General features: G+C 36.2%; 1 pseudogene; it reads left to right on the top strand.

Moving 5' to 3' along the window:
• The first annotated feature begins 2522 nt into the window (after positions 1 to 2522).
• LOC149203709 (putative multidrug resistance protein pseudogene) lies at positions 2523 to 4694 on the top strand (annotated as a pseudogene).
• The last annotated feature ends 15338 nt before the right edge of the window (positions 4695 to 20032 follow it).

The following is a 20032-nucleotide window of genomic DNA, read 5'->3' as shown; positions in this document are numbered from 1 at the left end:
TTTACTAAAGGCGTTAGTTTGTAAAGTGAGGATTTAATTAATTAATTATTGTATCTTTCTATAGTTTTTAAGAGAGAATGATGATCATTATAAATAGAAGAAGATTCGAGAGTATTGTGGAAAGTTTAAGAAGATTATGGATTAGTTAGCTCTTATCTAGGGATAAGAGATAAGATGAGAGATGTTAGGGATCAAGAGAGATATTTTGGGAGTTATTTTAGGGATCTAGAACCTATCTTGGGTTCAAATCCATTTGTATAAATTGAGGTGAGCCAATGAGGCAAAAAATCATGTATTGTGTAAGTAAGTGTGAGAGTGAAGTATGAGAAGTTTTCATATAATTATTTTGTTTTATTAATTAATCATTTTCAATTTATGTGTATACCTATTGTTTCATTTTCAATAGCATTCTGAGCTAATGTTAATGAGTGCAGGCCTATGGTTAGATGTTATTTGACCTGCATCAACAACATACACCTAGCATTGATCTTTAGGCTTTTCCCAAAACATGTTCCATTCGTTATTTGCAAGGATAAAGTCAAATTTTTCCCAACTCATGCAACATGAAATGCGATAGATAGGGAAAATTGGGTTTCAAAGAATAAATGACATACTTGTACAAACCATTATAGAAAAGCATGACATCGTAAGCGTAATTTTGTGGCATATTCAGAAATTGGCTTAAGTTTTGGCCATTCTAGGCACCACTTTTCCAGTACTTGATATGATTCTTGCACACCAAAGCGAGCTGGTTGGTTCCATCTACATCCATATGAAAGCTGAATGGCCCTAAACTCAGATCCCAAGTGTTTTTCCAGGAAGTTGGGTTTTGGGTCACACTGATCTTCATCCCAGGAAACCACGTATTTCCTGGAGGGTCAGATCTCTCCCAAATGTATTTAGAGATATTGTCTACACTCATCATAACCAAGTTACTAGAATCCATAATCACAACCAAAGAAGGCTTCATCCCGTTTTATTGGGAGGACCAGACGATGGATACCCCATAAGACAGAAGGAGACTGATGTCCTCTTTGAGATTGAAAATGTGGAATGAATTCTCTAGTGGCTGCTCTTTGTTTTCCACCAAAGCAATTTTCTGCTATGATGACATGGCATACCAAATACCAACATACCATTGCTTAACGTTGCTTTTGGTGAGATTGAAGAATCCCAATTTGAAGACGTTGTTCTTAGAAATCCTGGTTTAATTACCAGTTAGAGAGGAACCTAACACGGTGTTGTCAGAAGATGCATCTACTGCATCGCCCAACATTACCTGCAACAAGAAGAAGAAAAAAATAAGACAAATTCTGTGAGAGTTGCATTCTTGTGTAATTTACACTCCCCATTCTGAAAGCTGAGAACTGTTTGAATCTCTTTATAACATGTTTATGAGTGTTGTTCAAACTTTGAATGTTATTCTTCCACTTGACCTAGTCTAATACATAGACTGAGCACGCACAGACTTGGTGCCATCGTGCATACGAATGAAAGAATGTAATTCCCAACTTTTTTGTGCAAAACAATAATTAAAATGGCTTGGGTCAATTTTGGTTGACAATATTTTTTATTTAATGATTGATGAAACATAAAATGTAAATTTCACCTTATAAAATATGCCATGTATTAAATTGTTAGAGAACTTCCCACCAGGATTATTGTTTATGATTTATATAAAGTGAAATTAAAATTAAATAATACTAAGAATTAGTAATAAATATATAATGAAAAGAATAAATAATATATAATGAAATTTTTGAAATTTATGATTTATATAAATTGAAATAAAAATTAAATAATGCCAAGGGTTAATAATAAATATTTAATGAAAAAATATTATATAAGTTTAATGATTAAGAATATGTCCAATTTAAAAAGTAAGATATATTCATCTCTTAAATTATCATAAAGAATATTTAAAAAATTAATATATTTAACATACAATATTTAAAAATTAGTATATTTAACATATAAGTAGCATATATATTTAGGCCGATAGGCCTTCCTTTGAATGAGTTTAGTCGTCTACCTTTTGATTCTCTGATTGACATCTGGCGTCCAACTGGCATCTGGTTTAATTGACATCTGGCATATGTTCTCGGACTATTCCTCCCTCACCAAAACTGCTTTCCGATTTCTGCTCCTCCTGCTTTCCGCTTTCTGCTCTTCCACTACTCTTCCACAACCTGCTGCAATAATGTTTCCGGTTTCTGCTGTGCACGACCTGCCTTGCTGCCTAACAATGAATTTAGCTCTCGGTTATTCAGTGGTGATTCACTATTCTGCTTTACAGCTCGATCCTGCTATACCCTGTTTACAGCTCGATTCTACTATACCCTGTTTACAGCCCACGCAGAGAGATCAATAGACAGTCATGGTACGTAGGATTGGCCCTGGGAACATCTAGGTTTTTCGAAATATGCTATTGGCCACTTGAGTTTTGGTATGGAGGGAAGCTTATTACTCACGGATATATCAGTTTCCATGACTTTTTATTAAACCACTTTGTTTTCGCAAGAATGGGTCGAATGATAGCGGATGCAGGGAGTATGACTTCTGACCTGGCGAAGGGATCTGATGCTGTTACATCTGTCTTTGAAATTTTGGACAGAGATACTCATATAAACCCAGATGACCCTGAAAAAACTAAGCCTGATAATATCCAAGGCACTGTAGAGGTCAGGGATGTCGATTTTGTTTATCCAGCTCGCCCAAACGCCATGATCTTGAGAGATTTCTGTCTCAGGATCGATGCAGAGAGCAGCATAGCATTAGTGGGAAAGAGCGGATGTGGAAAGTCAACCATCATTGGACTGATAGAAAGATTCTACGATCCCCTGAAAGGGGTTTTACTAATTGATGGGCAAGACATCAGGAGCTTTAATTTGAGGTCTCTGAGACAACACATAGCCCTCGTAGGGCAGGAGCCAACTCTATTTGCAGGAAGCATCAGAGAGAACATTGCTTACGGTAAAGAGAACGCAACAGAAACTGAGATAGTAGAGGCTGCAAAGGCTGCCAATGCCCACGATTTCATTTCGTAAGTAGACTGAAATAAATCCCCTGACCACTGTTCAATTTGTTTTTCAGCCATTGCAAAATTTGTTTTCCAACCACGATTTTTTATTTTTGCATGATGTATAAGTTGTTTCTTTTTTCATGATGTATAAGTTGTTTCACAAAATTCTCTGAACTTACAAAACATAATTTCCATGGGACACTTCATGAATCTTATCTTAAACTTCATGTTTTATTAACCAAGTTTCTTAAACCTAAAAATTAGTGGTTATTATAAATATTCTTACTGAATTCAATGCAGGTTATCTTTTTCTTTTAACTTATAAATAAATAAGCCCTATGTGAACAACTTTCCATACTTATTGTTAAATTCCATGCATTGTTAATGTTTCAGTGGCATGAGGGATGGATATGAGACCTACACCGGCAATAGGGGAACTCAGTTGTCCTGGGGGGGGGATAGTTAGCAATAGCAAGGGCAATTATAAAGAATTCAAGCATCTTGCTATTGGACAAGGCAACGAGTGCTTTGGATAGTCATTCAGAGAAAGTTGTTCAAGAAGCACTAGATGGAGTCATGGTAAGAAGAACCAGCGTGGTTGTAGCTCATCGTTTGAGGACAATTCAGAATGCTAAAAGTATAGCAGACATTGAGAATGGAGAGGTTGTTGAACAAGGAAATCATGCTTCTCTACTGAGCAAAGGTGAAGGAGGTGCATATTTTGGTTTGATTAAACTGCAACAACCACATTAACCAATTATTCAACTTGTAAGCTAAATTGTAATAACCCTCATACTCCTCATCACAAATGTGGTCAGTTATAAAGAGTGTGGGGCAGTCAGCGCAAAATTGATATTTGAGTTGTTTCGCTAAATGGTGATGATTAGAAGCAGAAAGGATAATAATTAGGCTATATGTTGTAAAAAAGCTAATTAAATATCTCGGGTGATTTTGAAGAATAATCATAATCCTTATTATTACTACTTTCAGAAGTAGAAAGGTTAATAATTAGGCTATCTGTTGTAAAAAAGTGAATTAAATATCTCGGTTGATTATAAAGAATAATCATAAACCTTATTATTATTGCTTTTAATGTGAAAATTATCTTATCCGGAGTAAATTTCCTTGTTTCACGGATGTTTTTAGAATTGAATGGCATTGAAAATCTTCTTTTGTTCTACTTGAGGATGGGCTATAGTGGAAATATGTACATGTAACAAACTTACATTTTCATGAACATCCCAACAAAGTATGTATTTTAAATTTTCATATATTGTATATAAAATTTAATATCCGATGCAGCTTTTGTGATTTACAAATTTCATTAAATTTAACATCCGACGTAGCTTTCGTGATTTACAGAACAACAAAAAAAAAAAAACTGAGGTTGGGATTAAACAGAAAAATATATTACATTTTTTCTTTCATGATTTACAATTGCAAGAATGATATGATAGACTGGAATTTTGCGAGTGGAATGGGGACTTACAAGAACATAGAAGAAGATGGCCTTTGAGTTTCCAAGATTTTGAGGATGCCATTCCTCCCCAGTTTTCCATTCAACTGCTATGTGAATTAACTGATGGTAATGCTATAATCAGTACTAGAGTGGGCTAACACCAAATGTGGGCAGCCCAATGGTTCCAATATGAGAGACCTCGACTATGGATGACATCAGGGGGTCTCGGGGCTATGGGATTTGGTTTTCCTGCGACACTTGGGAGCTGTCGTGGCCAATCCAGGGGCTATTGTTGTTGATATAGATGGAGATGTCAGTTTTTTGATGGATGTGCAAGAATTGGCCGCCATCAGGATAGAAAACCTGCTTGTTAAGATGATGGTATTGAACAATTAGCATTTGGGCATGGCGGTTCAATGGGAAGATCGCTTTTACAAAGCAAACAGAGCACATACTTACCTCGGGGATCCATCTACTGAATCTGAGATTTTCCTCAATCTTTTGAAGATGGCAGATGCATGCAAAATACTAGTAGCTAGGGTAACAAAGAAAGCAGATGTCAGGGAGGCCATTTCACAAATTCTCGATACCGTGAGCCATATTTATTGGATGCCATTGTGCCACACCAGGAGCATGTCTTTCCTATGATACCCAGTGGTAGAGCTTTTAAAGATTCTATAACCGAAGGTGATGGGAGAAGAGCATATTAAAAAGAAGAGGCTAAGCCATTTCTCATTGTATAAGATTATTCTAGGCTCTAAAAGTGCATTTTCATTTTTTTCCTTTTGAAGGTATGGAGAAAGCTTTATTTTCTCTCCTCTGCAATTTTATTGGTAGGATGTTATGCTCTTAACCTGCAAAAAGATACCCAAATACAGAATATGCGAAGAAAGATACCCATAACATAGAATAGTGAGAGACAACAACAAATATTTTATTATTCAGAAAGCAATGTTCACTGGCCTCTTCGAGGGGGAAACCTCCAATAGAGCAGAGCTCGATACAAAAATAAGACACGATGCTCCTCGCAGGGAGTCTCTATCCTTTATATATGACTCATACATGCAATACCAAGGATCAATATCATGGGTTTTATTAATACCATCTATCTAATACTACGGCCCATTTGCAACTAACTGTGGTCCCGTCATTAATTACGGGTTAACCACTTACAATTATTAATATGGGCTTTATTGACTCTTGACTATGACTTGATCCCATTACATAAATAAGGGGGTTAGGGTGGGACCCTAACATGCCCTCCCCCTTAAGACTAGCCTTGTCCTCAAAGCTGAAGCTGCGGAAACTGCTGAAGAATAGTGGCTGGTTCCCAAGTTGCATCTTCCGGAGAGGTTTCTTTCCACTTGACGAGGACTTCCCTAATCATGCGACCCTGCAGGTGCCTGTCTCGTGTGTCTAGGACCTATTCAGGTTGGAGCCAGATTGACCCTTTTTCGTCCAATTCAGGTAGACTGGTTTGAATTCTGCAATTGTTCCTAATCACTTTCTTGAGGCATGAGACATGGAAAACTAGATGGATTTTTGCAGTAGGTGGCAAAGCCAACTTGTAAGCCACTTCTCCAATGCGCTGAAGTACTTGATATGGTCCGTAGAATTTTGGAGATAGTTTCTGACAACCCTTGTCTTTGAGTGATGTTTGCTTATATGGTTGCAGCCTCAAAAAGACCTGATCCCTTCCTTGAAATTGGCGCTCTGAGCGATGCTGGTCTACCTGTTGCTTCATGCGGTTTTGAGCTTGATGAACATTCTCTCTAAGATGGGCGACCATGGTTGCGCGGTGTTGTAGGAGTTGATCCACTGCTTGTACCTTTGAGCACCCCGTGATATAAGAAGTAGGGGAAGGAGGGAGTTGACCATATACTGCTTCATAGGGAGTTATTTTGGTGGTGGCATGATAGTTGGTGTTATGCCACCATTCAGCTAGAGGTAACCATTGTACCCAAAGATGTTGATTTTCTGAAGTGAAACACCTAAGGTAGGTTTCCAGACATTTGTTGACGGCTTCAGTTTGACCATCCATTTGCGGATGATAGGAAGTACTGAGTTTTAGTTGAGTGCCTTGTAGCCTGAAGAGTTCCTGCCAAAAATTACTGGTGAAGATTGGGTCGCGATTGGACACAATAGAAGTGGGCATGCCATGCAATTTGAAGATCTGATCCATGAAAGATTGAGCGACCAAAGTCGGTGTAAACGGGTGGGGTAGGGCACAAAAATGAGCATACTTCGAAAGTCTGTCCACAACCACCATGATGACTGACTTGTTTCCTGACTTTGGAAGACCTGTAATGAAATCCATAGAAACCTTTGTCCATATTGATGCCGGGATCGGCAACGGTTGTAATGTGCCTAGTGTGTTGACGGTCTCCCCTTTGTGGCGTTGACAGACATCACATTCTACTACGAAAGTAAGGATGTCCTTTTTCATGTCTATCCAAAAAAATGATCTTCTGGTGCGAGAATACGTCTTCTGAAAGCCTGAATGTCCTGCAATGGGGGATGAGTGCAATTCTGCGAAAATGCGACTTTTGAGGGTGGATGTTGGTGATATTACGACTCTGTCCCTGTAGCGAAGAATCTCATCCTACCACGAGTAGCCCTTGGTGGAATTTGGATCCACCTGCAATTGAGAAATGAGTTGGGAGAGCCCGGGATGTGAAAACCATTCCCTGCGAGCCTCTTCAATCCATTCTGGAATGGGGAGGGAAATTGCTAGCAGAGTACTTTCCTCCTCAAATTGGCAAGATAATGCATCTGCTACACGATTGTCTTGCCCTTTCTTGTAAATGATCTCATAATAATATCCCAGCATTTTGGCGAGCCATTTATTTTGTTGTGGGGAGGATAGGCTTTGCTCCAAAAAATATTTAAGACTGTGATGGTCTGTGCGGATTTGGAAATGTCGCCCCAATAAGTAAGGTCGGCAGGTCTCTACTGCATGTAAGATGGCCATCATTTCCTTCTTGTAGGTAGATTGGCCCAAATTCTTCCCACCTAGTTGTTGGCTTGTGAAGGCCAAAGGTCGCCCTTCCTGCATTAAGACTGCCCCAATATCCGTACCTGAAGCATCACATTCAATGACAAAAGATTTGGTGAAGTCAGGTAGTGCTAAGACTGGAGTGGAACACATGGCATTTTTGAGAGCTGTAAATCCCTGTTGTGCGTCCTCATTCCAAAAGAATGAATTTTTCTTCAGGAGTTGAGTGAGGGGCTTCGCTATGCGACCATAGTTGCAGACAAATTTACGATAATAGCCTATGAGACCCAAAAATCCTCTCAAGCTCTTCAAGGTCTTAGTTTGAGGCCAATCCTACATTTCCTGGATCTTTTTGGGGTCCACCTTGACACCTTCACGCCCCACAATGTGGCCCAAATACTCAACTTCTTCCATGCCAAACGAACACTTGGACATCTTGACAAATAATTTATGCTTGCGGAGCAGTTGCAAGAGTAGATCGACATGCTGAAGATGTGCAGCCCAAGTGCAACTATAGATGAGGATATCATCGAAGAAGACAACGACAAATTTCCTGAGATATGGTTTGAGAAGGTGATTCATAAGGCTCTGAAAAGTAGAGGGGGCTTTATGAAGACCGAATGGCATGACCAGGAACTCATAATGGCCTTCATGAGTTCTGAAAGTAGTCTTTGGAATGTCGACTTCCTTCATGCGAATTTGGTGGTAGCCCGAGCGAAGATCCAGCTTAGTGAAGAATTGAGCCCCATTGAGTTCATCCAGAAAATCATCAACCACCGGGATGGGAAATTTATCTTTGACTGTCAACTTATTGAGGGCCCTGAAGTCTGGACACATCCACCACTCCCCATCTTTCTTGAGCACCATGACCACCGGTGATGAATAAGGACTAATGCTGGGACGAATGACACCTGCTTCCAAAAGTTCCTTGATTATTTTTTCTATTTCATTCTTTTGGGTGAACGGATATCTGTATGGGTGCACATTTGGGGGTTGGGCCCTTGGAACCAAGGTGATGCTATGATCATGTTCCCCTCTCGAGGGTGGAAGCTCATGAGGCTTGTCAAAGACTTGCAAATGGTTATTTAAAATCTGTTGCATCTCAGGATGAATCGACAGAGACTTGGTTTCGACTGCCTGGATGGCATTAAATTGAGCTATAACTCCATGATGGCCCTTTTTTAGCAATTTTTCCATCCTATGCGAGCTGATGATAGAGGGAGCTCCCGCCTGGAGTCCACGAAGGGTATGTGTGGAGTTGTTTTTCTTAAAACTCATATATGACTCCTGGAAATCCATTGTAATTGGCCCAAGAGTGCGAAGCCATTCAGCACCGAGGACAATGTCGCACCCTCCCATGTGTATGGCAAACATGTGGGTCTTCAACTGATAATCCCCCATTTGAAGTTTGACATTTTCACAGTGGCCTTCACATTTCATTGTGCCCCTATCCACAATTTGGACTTGGAAGTTAGAAACTGCTCGTACAAAACAATGCACTGCTTCCGCGACTTTTTTATGGATGAAATTATGTGTACTTCCATTATCAATCAAGACTACTACTGGGCGATGTTTAATAAAACCCCTGATTTTGAGAGTTTGAGGTGAAGAAATCCCTGCCAAAGCATGCAGCGAAATAACTGGTTTGTCAGGGACATTGTCCTTTTGGTTGTCCTCTTCTACCGCCTCATGTTCCTCCAGTGGTGGATCTTCCTCCGATGAGCTGTAATCAGTGGCATCAATTTGAAAAAATTTGGGCTCCTTGCAGTTATGACCTGGGGAGTATTTTTCATCACAGTAGTAACATAATCCTTGCTTTCTTCTTTCGGCCATTTCTGCAGGTGACACCTTTTGAACCTTAAGTGTTTGAGTCATGCTGTGAGCCTGTGGGGGGCGACCCTTAGCGGTGAAAGTTGGGCGACTGTACTGGGCTGCTAACGAATGTTCCACGTTACGAGCTACCTTACAAGCCTCCGTCCATGTGGGAGGGTGGTGCAATAAGATGTGGGCTTTTATGGCTTCATTAAGACTGCTGATAAAACATTCCGTGTAGAACACATCTGAGAGACCCCTAGTGCGGAAGGCTAAGGCTTCAAAGGCTGTAATATATTCATCCACTATGCCAGTCTGTCGGAGCTTAGTAAGACGACCCAAAAAAGAAGATTCCTGGTCAAAGCGTTCTGTAAGAGATTTTTTGAAGGAGTTCCAAGTCCTAAAAGGTCCATTGCAACATTGATGCCATTCCCACCATTGCCACCTTTCATTGTCCAAGTACATGCTCCCCACCATAAGCTCAGTCTCATTATCTAAGATGTTGTTCAGATTGAAATACTGCTCCATTTGTGCTATCTATGCTGCCCGGTGAGAACCATCAAATTTATGCATATCCAACTTGGGAGGTCGTGGACGAGATTGTTGGTGGGGGCCCCCGAGGTGAAGAGAGTGGCTAGATTCACCCTCACTGTGTCCATTGCCAATATACGCCTCCTCATGGGCTTCCTCCTTGCCCGCCGGGATTATGCTCGGGATCATGCTATTTAGTCGGTCAAGCTGAATTTGGAGGGATTGCAAGGATTCTTCAAGTTTGTCCATCCTTTCATTGGCCATAGATAGAGCTCTAGTTTCTACCATGCACCGACCTGATGTTCTTGAAAATTGGGACCGCCTAAAAAAAAAAATTCACTAAGAATTGAATGGTACCACCATGCTTAGCTCATCGTCCTGATTCTGATGGGCTAGATCACCAGTAAAACTCCTAATAGAGTTTTACTCCTTCCTTATGAATACTGCAGTCACTAAATCTTCAAAATGTCAATGCTGCCAAAAGTCCTACAAAAATTATACCCCGGTATAGGAACCCCACACAACTACTCAGATTTGGTGGATCTGAGAGATCTGAATGGCGGATCGGATAGCTCTGGGCGGCGGAACAGACTGTTGCTGCGGATCTGATGGATCTAATAGATCGGAATGGCTGGTCTGCTAACTCGGAACTGCGGGACTGATGTCTGCTGCTGCTGCACCTCTTTGCGCACTGATCTGGCATAGATGATGCGTGATCCCCAGATAGAAAGGGAACTATGGTCTTGAGGAGTGTCGGGTGCTACAAATCGCAATATACATAAGGGTCTGACAGTAGTACTTGGCCTAATGTTTCAGGGCTCTAACTAAGGAGGATCAACCATACCCTTAGCCATACAACCCAACTACCTTATCGTGCGGGCGAGTAATCTCTTCGAGTGCTGTTCTCGGTGTACTATAGCAGCAAGATGTCTGACGGTTTATCTATGGCGAGGTTGCAGAGGAGCTAAGGGGCTTCCGATATACCCAGAAGGTACTTGGAAGACAGTCCGTAGCGTGACCACCTCTTGTATTTCCTGCGTGCATGCCTCCCCAAATCCGCAGGTTTATGCGCTCAACGACAGATCTCGTGGTTTAAAGACGCCGAAACACGTCTCTAGCCAAAAAAAAAAATTGCTAAGAAATGGAGATCTCACTGGCCCTGGAAAGTGCTCTGATACCACTTTTTATGCTCTTAACCTGCAAAAATATACCCAAATACAGAATATGCGAAGAAAGATACCCAGAACATAGAATAGTGAGAGACAACAACAAATATTTTATTATTCAGAAAGCAATGTTCATTGGCCTCTTCGAGGGGGCAACCTCCAATAGAGCAGAGCTCGATACAAAAATAAGACACGATGCTCCTCGCAGGGAGTCTCTATCCTTTATATATGACTCATACATGCAATACCAAGGACGAATACCATGGGTTTTATTGATACCATCTATCTAATACTACGGCCCATTTGCAACTAACTGTGGTCCCGTCATTAATTGCGGGTTAACCACTTACAATTATTAATATGGGCTTTATTGACTCTTGACTATGACTCGATCCCATTACATAAATAACGGGGTTAGGGTGGGACCCTAACATAGGACACATTTTATTTCTCTAACTTATACGGTACATAAATCAGGGCAAGTTTGGACACCTTAGATTGTTCACAAAGTCTTGATTTTATGTTTATATGTTGTGATTGCTAAGAACGAATGCAACAAACTTTCATCTCTGTTTCTACTGATATTGGGTGGCCCATGAGGCAAGGGCATAAATTGTGGTGCATTGTATCTCTACTTCTACTTCTTATTTTTCTGTATTTTCCTGTTTGTTATAGCAAATGTGCATTCATTTCATTGCATAGAGCATTTTGCAAAGTAAGATTCACATAAGATATCCAAGGATGAATTGAAAATAACCTATATGAGGAGGATAAATGTGGTAGTGTCATGGATTGCATAATAACATATGGCATACAGGTTTGATGGTAACTCACTATTTCTACCTTTGACAATGGACTTTGAAAAGATGCCCATCCTATATGTAAGAAATTTGTGTTTTAAAGATTTTTTGAATTGCTAACTCGGGATCTTGAAGTCAAGACTTTTTACTAAATGTCTTTGCCAGATACCTTAGAGATGTAACTGTTGTTGTACTTAGCTATTGTCTAACAATTATAATAGTTAGTGAATTCCATATTGTAGGACATATGTTGGAAAGTCAATTTTTCTTTGTTTCTAGAATTTTAGAGTTGACCTTTCCTGTATTATTATAAAACCCTGACCATTGACAGCGATTTCTAAATTATAGTTTTGCAAATGGACATCGCTCCCAGAGTAAAAAAATTCAATGTTCAGGAAGAAAGAGTACCGGGTGTTGTGGGGTGAAGTTTGGGGGTGGGTCTTCGGATCAAAACATCTCTTCTTGTACATCACATGGTAAATCATGCTCAACTTCTCTGTAGTGAACCATTTTGTGGGAACATGTTCCATTCTTATTTAATTGGAGCTCTTCTTCATTCGAAGACTCTTCTGCCCAGACAATTGTAGGTTCTGCAACTAGCTATTTGAGATAGTCGACATAAATTTAGATTGTTGCACCTAGATATGAATCCATTCATCTCATCAATTAAGCAGATTGCTTTTGTGAAAATGTGTTTCCTTATTGGTTTGGGATATTTGATTTTTTCCATTTGCCCTAAGAGAAGTGAGGTGCACTCTATAGCCAGGGGTGCAGGGGACATTGAATGTGTGTCACATCACTTGTATAAGGTTAATAAAATAAAATGAGAGAAAAGCCAATGTCATATGTGTAGAAATTCCACGAAAATTCTGATCTGCTTGAATGAACAAATCTGAACCTAACTTGTAACTCAAGATGCAGAATATAAAAACACTTGTTTTTCTAGGGAACCCAACTGGGAAAACCCTCTGCTTGATTGAGAATTTTATTGATAGAAGAATGAGCAATAGATATCTTACAAAAACAATCTTGTTTCAATAGGAACCAATCTGGTTTTCTATTCTTGTACTAAGCTGAAGCACTCCTTGCAAGACTTTGATCCCTGCTTCCCTATTTCCTTGTGCAAGTCCCAAGGAAATTCTCCTATAAATCTGCACACAAGCCTCTCTTTGTATGTTGATCCTCTCACAAGTTCACACACACAAACACAAATCTGTGTTCTCTACTGCCTTGTGTCACCAACTCGTGCTCACAAGACAATTGAATAACAATGTGCCTTGATCCTTGAGGGATTGCTCAGACATTAAGGCTCGAAGCCATTACAAGAAATACTCATTATGAACTCAATACATCACATGCAGGGATTGAACCTGTTTGGGGGCGATAACAAGTTAACAACATTTATGCCAACCACCTGAGCTAAATCCGGTTGATGTGTGTATGTGTATAAGTTACCAGATTTCAGATTTAAATTTGGATATGGATCCACCAGTATTTTAAACATTAATAATTTGTTTTTACATTACATTAAGTCATTTTATGAACCATGTCACTCTTAACATGTTACTTTTAAGATTACTTACTAATAACATGTATGTGGTTTATAAAGTTTACATTTAATTCAATTATGTACAATGGCAGTGGTTTATAAAAATTACTTTAATATATTTAAGAGCCTAATTCAGAATTCCACAAAAACAATTGTTGAACTTCAGACTCTCTCAATCCCCTCTTAAGGTGATATGTGAGGAGATGCCAACCTGAAGGAAATATGCTACATGTCACTACCGGAATTGAAAAATGAAAAATTAGAAATGGAGTTTCTTCAAGAGTAGGCTTCTCTAAATCTATGGATCCCATTTTTGGTGCAGTCAATTTTATGGAAAGACCATGCAAAGTTCACAGCATTTGCTTAAGAAGTACTGCCCAGCTGTATGAATTATACAGTTTGTCAGAGCTTCATAATGACAATGGTCTGCATTGTCCATTGTGAACAAATAATGAGTAGAAATATTAAAAAGATTTATGAATAATTAAGTAAATGAAATATAAAAATTGTATCTTACTTGGGACAAGCACAGTAGATTTGATACAAACTGCTCATTTTTAAATAAATTCAAAACATATTAAAAATATATATTTATATATAAAGAAAGATTTCTCAACCTTTCTTTAAAATATTTCTTATTGCACTGCACTAGTGTGGCAGGTTTCACGAAGAATATGAATCAATGTTGGAGAAGAGTTACAATTGTGGAAGCATATGTTTGTGTAAAAGTTAACCAATACCCAAATTGACAATACAATTGAGATTTTAATTAATTTTAATATATATATATATATATATATATATATATATATATATATATATATATATATATATATATATATATATATATATATATAATTTAGACTGTAGATGTTATTTGGTTTCCAATATTCATTATTTTCATTTTTTAATATTTTTTTGAAAAATACTTGTACTTTTTAATCTTTTATAGAAATTCAACAATTCCAACTTCATAAGTCTATCGGCCTCTCTTTGTACCTTTTGGGACAATTGCTAGTAATATTAATGTGATGCGTTGAGTAAGGCAAGCTCGCAGTAGCATGTATATTAATACTAATGTGATATATTGAGCAGGCAAGCTTGCAGAAGAATACGACCAGGTTCGTCGAAGTTTATGAACTATAAATTAAAACGAAAATTGATATAAAATTTGTTAATAATAAATATATTAGAAAAGTATTAATATTGTTTAAATATGTTGGATGATTAGAATGTGTGTTTTTTTCAATTAACACTAATTTTTAAAATTAAGCAGAGGTTATAATTTGATATTTAAGTAGTATAATAATTTAAAGGATTAATTTAATTAATATTATTAATATTTAATTTAGGAATGATGGTAAGGGTTAAATTATTGATTTTTTTGTTTAATTTATTTTCATGTTTAAAAAGTATTAGTAGAAATTTTTTCAAATGAGTTAAAATACTAAGAAGTTAGTATTATAATAAATATTTTAAAATTGTGATTTAATGTGAGTATCTTGCATAATATTTTAAGAGAAAATGATTTTTATTGTCAATCATTATCAACCTTTTTAGTGTTACAAAAATGATGCCCGTGCTATTTTAGAAAATGTCCAAAGTCTTATTTTATTATGGAGTTTGTAAGAGTTTGTGATTATTTTAGTAGAGTGTGGTTTATCACTTCCTTAAAGTATCTTATTTTTATTTTATTTTTAATTATTTATTACACCATCATTTCTCCTTAAATATAGGTGTAAATTGTCATTATTTTGAATTATAATCTCTTACTTTACTCCCCAATGATTTAGCCAAAATTTGACATCTTTTATGCCACCCTTGTTTGAGATACATGTGGTTTTGAATATATTTTGAAAGAATATTAGGAAGCCTTTTGTCTTCCATGTCATTTATCTTGTTTTTGTGTATTAAGAACCTAGTCATAGTCATGCTTTCAAGATGGGGAAAGACTTAATTCTATGAGGATAGGATAGGGTGTATTACCTTTAATTTTGAGATTATAAGCTATAAAATTCTTTTGGATTTGCTTTATTTTTCCAAATGATTCTCTAAAGATGAGATAACAAGAGTGATAAGAGTCTCAAAGACAAGTTTTCCTTGTCCCATAGCGAGAGGTCTACTAACTAATGGTCTATGGACTAACAATTTCTTTCTAGGCCATAAGCTTTTTAGCCTCCATTTATCTTTTTCTCAATTCTATAATTCTAGTTAGACTTATAATGAACATCTATTCTAATATATTTGTATAAAGTCACTTCTAGTTAGAATATCAAAGATTAAACACACAAGAAACTCGCTTAACACAATACGAAATTTAATGTTAGGTTAATCAGATCTGTGTTCTGTGCAATAGCCATGGTTGGTACTTGAGATTTTAATGTTTCTTTGCACCTGTGGCTACAATTGCTAGTTATATAATATATATATAAGTTCATGTTTCAACAATGCATCATTGATAGAGACATTAAATCCATTATGAAAAGTGCATTTGGTTTAGTGAATAAAAGTATTTAAACTCTTTTCTAATTCATACCATATTGTTTCATTATGTAATGTGTTGTACAAGAAACATTGTCTTCATGTACTTGCACCTAGCACATGTCATGTACCAAAGTCAAACATTAAGAACTTAAAGTATATTGGAGTATCTGTTTGGCATCAAATTTTATTAGTTTTGTAAATAGGTTTATTTCAAATTTTTACATGTATATTTACATATTTATGCGCTATGAATAAAATGCATTATTTAGAAATGAGAAAAAGTATGAAGGTAGATTTGATCACTTTTTTCGATTGTGTTTACATGGAACTCAATACTTTGATTGATAAACTATCAAAAAATGGACTCTAAAGTTTAGGACTTTAGGCTAGATTATTTTTCTTGATTTTAGAAATGGTTTTTGTGTCACATTCGTTCTAATTCAACATTTGTTTCTTAGATTAGTTTATATGTATTATATGTAATACTTTAGTCAACATTTTTTTCTTGGATTAGTTTAAATGTATTATATGTAATATGATGAGGCATCCCATATATCCACCCTAACTGCAGGCCATTATAGTGCGAGGGGTTTTGTTATACATGGTCAGGCTTGTGATAGATCATGTTTCCCACTGAGAGTTCACATTCCACTCATAGATCCTACCTCTGACATCAGTCGGGGTCTCAAAGGTGGTGTTTCTATCTCTGTTGATGATCTTGCTACCTCTAGTGGACCTTCTTTGCCTATTTCAAGTACACCTCCTATATTTTTAAATCATCTTTAAACTTTATGTTTTTATGTCTTGAAATTGTATTTAATTTTTAAACTGTCTTAAATTGATGTGTTTGAATTTGCTGTATAAGTCTTTGTTTTGTTTTGTTTTTTTGTTTTTTGTTTTTTTTTCTTTGTTTTTTTGTTTTTGTTTTTGTTTTTGTTTTTGTTTTTGTTTTTGTTTTTGTTTTTGTTTGTTTGTTTGTTTGTTTGTTTGTTTGTTTTTTTTTTTTTTTTTTTTAATGTTGGATAACATCAATAGGTTGATCGAGACATACCATAGGTCAAGCCCATAGAGCCACCTCATACAATCCATACATAGGATTAAGAGGCATAAGGTTAGTGGCCCAAATACTTGGGAGGTGGTGAAAGAGGCCACCAAGGACATTGATATTCATGGGGAGTTGTTCGACATCCCTCTGAATCACCCTGCTACACATAGAGGTCCAATTCCACTGAAACATTTTAGGAATGTTGATGCAACCCCTTTTTTGTATGATAGATTCATTGGAGCTTGGGGCCAGTTCGCCCCCCATGACCAGGTCACCATTTATTTTTCCAAGCATTTATATGCAAAGTTCGTGTTACATATGAGGTTGGATTACACTGATACTGGATTTCATTATTATGGACCTAGCTTGTGACGTACCTATGAATGCGAGGGGGATTTTAGGGACCCTGGGCATGTACCACCACCTCTAAGATTCTTTTCACTACCATCTCAGAGCTTGGTATTAATGACAGAGCTAGAGGAGCTATCACAGCTCGGTGGTGATACCAAGGAGACTATTGTAGATAGCATGCAAACATCATTAACTAGTGCGTGTGTTACATTGGATGGAGAGATTAGGAGACCACCACCATTGTCTCATTACCCACTAGTGCCCTTATATGATGATACATTTTTTGCGAGTTTACCCTTTGACCAGATTTTGACATATACATGTATGTATCATGATGTCATTCATGAGACTTAGAGGGTGCATGACCTACATGACACAAACTAGGTACACATATATATGAAACTTTTGACTCTTATTGTCAAATTATTCATAATTATCTATATTAATTTCTAGCTTATATCAAATTGTCACTTTATATTAATATGTTCATGATAACATGTAGACACAACCCAACTACATGGATGAGCTTATGAGGTCATCCGAGGGGGCAATTGATCATCCAGGCCATCCTCGACCAAAACATGTTTCCACGGATTCTCCTCCATCTCCACTCCACCTCATATGTTCATTGATGTGGAGGAGAGTCACTATGTACAACCACATGGACAAGTAGTTGAGGTAAAATTTGTTATTCCTAATATTTTAACATCTTCTTCTTTTAAGTTACACATATATGCTAATTAATTTGTAGGCTAATTATAATTTGTCCCTGCCATTATGTACACAAGCCCATATGTAGAGTGTCATTGATTCCACTATTACGTGGAGACATGAGTGGGTTGCTAGATTTAGAGACACTGATGATGTGGGTCCTTCGATGCAAGCCTTAATCATTGAGCCAAAAGTAGAGGAGCACCAAACCTAGAATCACCAAATCCCCATCCTATCTGACTTGCATTTGGACTCAACTGAGGTTTTTCAGATTCATGTATATGTAGATAAAAAGTGGTTCAAAATCATTTATTTTGTACAAATAATGATCTAATTACTTTGAGTTTAAATGTGTTATATTGCAGATCAGCTTATGGATACTTACTTTGCATGATGAAACTCACATAGGAGTTCCGACGGTATTTAGAGTGGATAGTTTGTATATTTTCATACTCATTTCATTGAGGACATTCACATGTGATACAAACTTTGTATATTTTCATACATGGACAATTTATGGATGTACATGGACATTATTTTAGTTTCTGGGTGCTTATTATTTCAGTTTATGGATGTTCATGTGATATTTGTAATTTGTATATATTTTCATATGGATAGTTTACTGATACATGTATTCACGATTTCAGTTTATGAATTTGCATTAATCTTATTTATGGATGCTCATTACTTTTTTACATTTATGGATCTGTTAAAATTATTTCACTACTTAAAAAAAAATCTACATACTATAACTTTTATTACTAAGATATAACAATTTTTATTTCCAGTTTCATAGATTAAGAAAATAGGTACAATCTTAATTTATGATGCAAGTAACTTTGATACTTAAAATGAACTAAAATATATCATGTATCAATTTAATATTGAGCATGCAAAGAATTACAATCATGCTTCATATTGGCATGCAGAAAGTGTATATATATATATCTATATATATATATATATATATATATATATATATATATATATATATATATGAAAATTTTTGTGACCCACCCTTATACCATTGCATGGACAATTTTTTTAAGCATTTCAATCAATTTCTTATCCCAAGGTTCATTTGAAAAACACAAATAGGATTGAAATAATTTTTATTCAATTTTAAAAGATGTCATGTTAACGACAAATAGGTTTTATTCAACAGTATTTCTTTTGAGATTATCTATAAAATCTTAGTCATAACATGATATATGTCAAATGTATTGAAATTTAATATATAGATCAAAAAACAATATATGACAACATTTCTATAATTTTATTTAATATTATGAACTTTCCTAAATTTACAAGTAGTTATCCAAGCATTTCAATCAATTCCTTGTGATTGAAATAAGCTTTATTCAATTTTTAGAAACTTGAATATGATTGAAATAAGTTATATTCTTTTAAAATATGTGGAGATGTAAAAGTTACAAATATGATTTTTATTCGTTTTTTTTTTTTAATTTCAGGTTATCTACAAAATCTTAGTAATAATGCACATCATCAATATATTTTTGTGCTTACACTCAAATCAATGCATAATGTTAAACTAATTACCTTGAAATTAATGTACACCATATATATAGTTACATCAAATCAGAAATCAACATCTTCACTAAAAAGCAATGCACCTAATGTAAGCAATCAAATAAGATGAGAAATCAACATCTACACTAAAACCAATGCATCTGATGCAAACAATCAAATAGGATTAGAAATCAACATCTACACTAAAATCAATGCATCTAATGTTGCAAGCTATCAAATAGGATTAGAAATCAACATTTACACTGAAATCAATTTATATAGTGCTAGCAATAAAATAGGATTAGAAATCAATGCATCTAATGTTTCAAGCAATCAAATAGGATTATAAATCAACATCTACACTAAAATCAATGCATCTAATGCAAGCTCAATCAAACAAGATTATAAATTAATACCTTTAATTAAATTGATACATCTAATGCAAGAAATTAAATATAATTAGAAACCAACATCTACATAGTTATCAATGAATCTAATGCAAGAAATAAAATAGGATTATAAATCAACATCTGTACACTAAAATCAATGCATCTCGTGCAAGAATTTGTCTTCCTTT

This window comes from Pinus tabuliformis, chromosome 2_1 (assembly GCF_031772625.1).
Source record: "Pinus tabuliformis cultivar Carrire ecotype Pingquan chromosome 2_1, CPIR1, whole genome shotgun sequence".
Classification (NCBI taxonomy): Eukaryota; Viridiplantae; Streptophyta; class Pinopsida; order Pinales; family Pinaceae; genus Pinus; species Pinus tabuliformis.
This window is presented reverse-complemented; position numbering and strand designations above follow the sequence as displayed.